This window comes from Notothenia coriiceps, unplaced genomic scaffold, assembly GCF_000735185.1.
Source record: "Notothenia coriiceps isolate Sejong01 unplaced genomic scaffold, NC01 NC01_scaffold00026882, whole genome shotgun sequence".
Taxonomy (NCBI): Eukaryota; Metazoa; Chordata; class Actinopteri; order Perciformes; family Nototheniidae; genus Notothenia; species Notothenia coriiceps.
In genome coordinates, this window is record NW_011359583.1 from 82214 (window position 1) to 88213 (window position 6000).

The window sequence follows — 6000 nt, forward strand, 5'->3', positions numbered from 1 at the left end:
TTGAACAGTGGTTCTTTTGGTGGAAGCAGGCAAACATTAAGCATACCAATACATCATGCAGTTAGTTGGATTTTTGCAGTCAATAATACAGAAGCTTCAGATATAAAACTTTCAACACAATTGTTTTAAAGCCTTATCATTTTCTTTCTCCTGTTGTCACAGTGTGAAGGAGTGGGATTCCTGCAGAATTTGAATAATATAATTAATAATAATCACTTTGACTGTGCACTACCTCAAACCAGTTTGCTACTGCCTTTGAAGTGCATGCTGTATCAAATAAAATAAATGTATTAAAAAGGTGCCAAGTTGTGGCAACACAGACCATTATTGTGTTTAACTTAATTAAATCAGTTTGAATTGACACCACTAAATTATAAAAGCTAGAAAGCACCTTGATGGAGAACATCCAGAACTTTAAGTAAATCCATCCTCAGCTCTATTTGTGAGCTTCAAAATGAGTTGTATTTGTGTCTGTAGTTCAGCCTGAGGTGCTCTCTATGTGCATACAGTCGCTCTCCACTGCACACTTCATGCCTATGGCAAGCCCACAATCACAGCATTCAGTCCTCTCACCACGGACACAGCGATGACAGCTTCTTCTGGTAGCATGTTCCACTCTGATTGTTCTGGGAAATAATGAGTATTTCAGGGTGTCACTAAAAGCGTATATCCTCTGAAAGTTCAAGGAGTAAGCTTTGCGGGTCATACTTTTAACAGGCTCTAGTTATATTTATGCATCAAGGGCTGATATGTTATGGACAATCTTGAAGAAGAGGACTAACCGAGCCGATCGCCGCCTTTCACTCAATTCCAACTAATTTAACATTTCTGTGACACTGCTGTCCCGCTTATAATCTCCAAAGGGGAATCCTGCACCTCTTTGTTGAACTGTTTCCAGAACATCCTTGTCTTTATCTGTGTAAGGGTCCCAGATGGGGTTGTCGTATTTAGAGCATACAAGGCAGGGTCACCTCTTTTAACATCTGTCCACATAGAATGTAGATTCTTTACGTGTGGGTTTGTTGATCTGCTAGTGCATAGTATGTAGCATTTACTAGCATTGAAGCACATTCCTTTAGTGTTAGCCCACTCCTGGAGCCTGGTCAGGTCACCCTAGGTCTTTTTGGTCAACTCCATTATCAATAGGCCTTCAGAGCAAGCTATTATCCGGGGATAACTGCACTCAGAATTTATTTTAAACTCCTTTTATTTGTTTTTAAAGCACTAAATGGGCTGGCTCTGGCTTATTTATCAGAACTCCTCCATCGCTATACCCCAGGCAGAGCCTTAAGGTCTGCTGTCCAGCTGCTGCTGGTAGTGCCCAAGACCAGGCTCAAAACCCAAGGGCACCGAGCATTCGCAGCAGCTGGCCCTAGGCTCTGGAACACTCTGCTCCTCCATGTGAGGTCGGCCCAGACCCTAGGGTTTTTTAAATCTACACTAAAGACTCACTTCTTCTCTCTGGCCTTCTAGTCTGAGCGGAGCACGACTCCTGATATTTCCCTGTGTGTGATTTTTTATTTGTGCTGTTGTAGTTGTTGTAAAGTGTTTTTATTGTAAAGTGTTTTTATTGTATGTAAACTAGGGATGTGCATGTCCATCACTGATGCCGATGCGATGCGCATCCCGATACGTTGCCAAGGATACGATACATTAACGATACATTTGAAGCACTGGGCGATGTGATACGATACGATTCACCCCTGTTGCGATACGATTTGATTCAACATTATACGATACGGGGCGATATGATACGATTTAACACGATGCAAAATAATGATACTTCAAGATGGTACGACAGAGGATTTTTGTTTTATTCCTTATATGCAGCAAATCATAAATTAACAAAAAAGTGCTTTACATATTTGGTTCTCTCTACTGTGCATCCCATCATGCTGTTTCTTTTTTACCTTAAAAAACTCTCCAGAGTACAGTACAATTGTATAACACCTCACAGTTAAACAATTTAAGGATGCATTGCCCATGATTAACAATGTGCAAATAACAACTACCATAGTGCAATGCCCATACAGCTGCCAGTCTGACGTGGCATTGCACTATGGTAGTTGTTATTTGCACATTGTTAATCATGGGCAATGCATCCTTAAATTGTTTAACTGTGAGGTNCAAAAGAAGAGGAGGGGGGGTCGGGTAAAACAGAGGAGCAAGGAAAGGCAGTGGTAGAGCGAGGAACACTGACAGTAGAGGGGAGAGGAAGAGAGAAAAAGAGAAATGGAGCCGTAACAGAGCAGAGAGAGATGTTGGAGAGGAAAGTCCTGACATCACTCGTCTCCGTCGGTTTTCGAAGGCGAGACAGCTGGACAGACTGCTTATGCAGCAATACCCTTCTGTGTCGGACTCTCTTCCCACACACACACACACACACACACACACACACACACACACACACACACACACACACACACACACACACACACACACACACACACACACACACACACACACACAGCTGTCTAGCTCTCTCCCCCCTCGTCCCATCCTCCTCTTCCTCCTCCTTTTTGCTTATCCACACCTCGTCCACCTCTTTAAACGCCTCTCGCCTCCCTTCTATATTCCCAGCTTGTCTTGTCTACTGTTGGCCTGTCTCCCCCCTCTCCTCCCTCTCTCTCACTCTCCCCTCCTTTCACTATTTACTCTCTTGTTCCTCTTTTCCCCTCTTCACTCAATCTCACCTCTCCTTCACAGCATCTCCCTGCCTTTTTCTTTTTCACCTCTCTCATATTCCCTTCTCACCCCTCTCCTCACTTGTTTTTCCTGTTTTGTTGACTCCCCCTGCTCCCCCTCCTCACCCACACTACCTCTCATCTCACTGTCTTTCCACTTTTCTCATCTGCAGTGGATGTCTCTCTTCCTGTTCTCTGAAGAGAAGGAGGGTGAGGAGAGGCCCCTGTGGCCCCGCTGCACCACTTTCTAGGAAGAGTGGGAAATAAATCAACTCACAAACAGACACTCAATCCAACCTTCTTTATGCACTGAAATGTTTTCAGATTGTTTGAATCTCACATGTCCCACTTCAATAAAAAGAATGAGGCTGGGAAGAAAATATTTTTTTTCAGTTTCATTTGTAAACGACTCAGAAATGTTGGGTGCTTCGGCCTGTTGTGGTTAAAGGTAATTGATATAAATTATAGCTTCAACTTAACACACATTGTACTGAGCTATCAAGGAGTTGTAACTATAACTAAAAATACTAAATGTATTTTATAGTAATGCAATACAACATTTGCAGATTTCTTATTTCCCACTTTTTAAGATTAAGACCACCTTCTAAATGCTGTTCTTCACTGGGTTATTTTGCACTTACACAGATAGGCCGGAATTACAAATATGCACAAACCTTCCCTATAGACATATAATACTGCCAGTGTTCCAGCACCGGGGAGCAGTTAGGGGTTCGGTGCCTTGCTCAAGGACACACAGGAGGCGAACTGGCCCCTCTACACACTCCGTATTCTTGGTCCAATCGTGACTTGAACCAGCGACCCGGTATATCAGTTAAAAAAAATATTGTGTCACTAAATGGTTAAAGGCTCAGCACGAAAAAGCAGCTTGGTTGTTTTCCCCATCATCTTGTCTCTACCTTGACAGCCATCTTTTTGGACCACAATTCAGAAAATCGAAAAAACCCTTTTGCCTTTACATGTAATCAACCGACAGTCAGGTTATTTTCAGTATACTTCAAGGGACAGAGAGCAGTACACGTCTCCTCAAATCACAACAATGGCTTACATATGAATTGAGGAATTGAAGGTCCTCTTGCCCGTTTCTAAAGAGTTGAAACTTTTGTTCCACAATATGTGATGCATGCTTAAAAGCTACGAGCCACCAGGATGTGTCGGGTCACCTTTGGTATTGTTTCTGTACACTTCAAAATCTGAAGAAGCTGACTTTTACGCTACTATATGTTTGAATAGCTCTCCGGAGGCCTTCAGATGTGCTTAATCTCTTTTAATAGAAGCTTCCAAAACATTACTTTTTCTGTTATTTCTTTATAAGTTCAACAATGAGTTTCTCCCCAAAACGTTGTGCATAACTCAAAGCTGCTTAGTTTACTTTTTGGAAATGTATATATTTCTAAGATGCGGAGAAAGTTAGTTTGGAGAGTTTACCGAGTAAGACTGAAATACTGAAAGACTGAATTCTGAAAACCTTTTTGAAAACGCAGGTGCAGAATTTATCTTTAGTTCTTTCTCCGCCTCCCCCTATTTACAATACAAATAATATTTCAGGTTCATTATCAGTTCACGGGGTCTGCATATGTGTGTTTGGTATTTTTTGGAATGGGGGAAGATATTTGAATAAAAGTGCCAACAATTTGCAAATAAAGCAGGTTTCATTCCAGAGTAAAATATCCAGCATTTGAATAAAAGTCACACCTACTTTCAGAAAATAATTGCTTCCATTTCTTTCTTTCTTTTAATAGTGAGGTGAAATAAAATCATGCAGCATTTTTTCTCGCTGTCATTCATAAAAGTATGATGTCCGATTTTATCATCGATTTCAATTTTGCATATTGTATTTTCTGACTCTATAATCGTCCTTGGAAACTCCCAGCTGATCCGGATAATGATCCAGTGGTTTTGTACACTCAGCTAAATCTCCCCGCCTTGAGCTTCTGACGTTTTCCATTTCCTGTCTGAACATTTGGACCCTGTCAGATCTCAGGGTAGGGTGTGACCTTGGGTTTGTCATTGAAATCTGCTTACAAAGTCTGGAGGATACAATGGATTTTACTGAAAAGCTGGGCCACTGCTTAGTGGCCCAGCTGTGTGATGCCAGTGTCCTTCAGACACCTTGAGACTGTCCTCCAGAGAAAAGCGAAAGTATCAGGAATTCCAGAAAAGCCAAAAAAACCACCTCTGTTTAGGTTTGATTCACAACGTCCTTCTTGTTTGTGGGTCCAAGTCAACAAAGGCTTCTGGTGACCATGACTGTGATCCTTCCCTAACCTTAACCAGGTTCATATGTAATGTAAAGCAATTTGAGCACTTGGAAAAGCGCTACAAATAAATACCATGAATTGTTTTCATGCCTAAACCTAACAAGCATAATTATATCCGTGCCACTTTGATTTGATTTGACTTAGTTTGGAAGTGCAGCCATTGAAAGAAAAAGGTTTGAAAACATGGCTCTATAAACCTGTATTTACTTTTAATGTACTTTTTACATTCTATAATTTATCAGACATCAAGTTTAGGGTTAGGGTTATAATCGGATTAATAAAAGGATGTGATATTGGAATCTTTATCGATAAAGTTGTCACATGTTGGACGCTTTTATCCAAAGCGACTTACATATTCAATACTGTGGACAATCCCCACAGGATAGGGATGTTAAGATTCACCGATTCGCATCGGTGCACCAGCAGAAACGTTCAAGATGCGAGTGCACCGGTTGAAAGAGTGCACATCGGCTACAGTTTGGGTTGAACTCGCGAAGCATCGATTGTAGCGTCTTTGCATCATAAAAAAACGATTCATTCATATAATATCCCCTCATCCTGTCAGCACTCAGCAGAGACGATCTTTGATCTTTGCTTCGCACTACGGAGGCCGAGAGTCTCAGTTATCAACACACATGGAGGTCGAGGAGAAAGAGAAACACAGCGCACCGACAAATACCTACAAATCAAACGTTTGGCAACACTTTGGATTGTTCAAGAAAGATGGTCAACTTGAAAAATCGCTCGCAAATTGTAAACGATGCCGTGCCGCTTTAAAGTACACAAGTAGTACGAGGAACTTAGCGACGCACATAAAGAGGCGACATGGGGTCTGCGGCTGAAAAGAAAAAACCTGAAAGTTAGACATATGAGTTAAAGGTGACCTATCATGCAAAATGCACTTTTGTACGTCTTTTATACATGAATATGTGTCCCCGGTGTTCGAGGGAACTCACCAAGTGTCAGAAAACACAATCCTCTCTCTTTTCCTCCATACCCAAATCTCTTAAAAAGGGGCTGCAACGGATCTGATACAG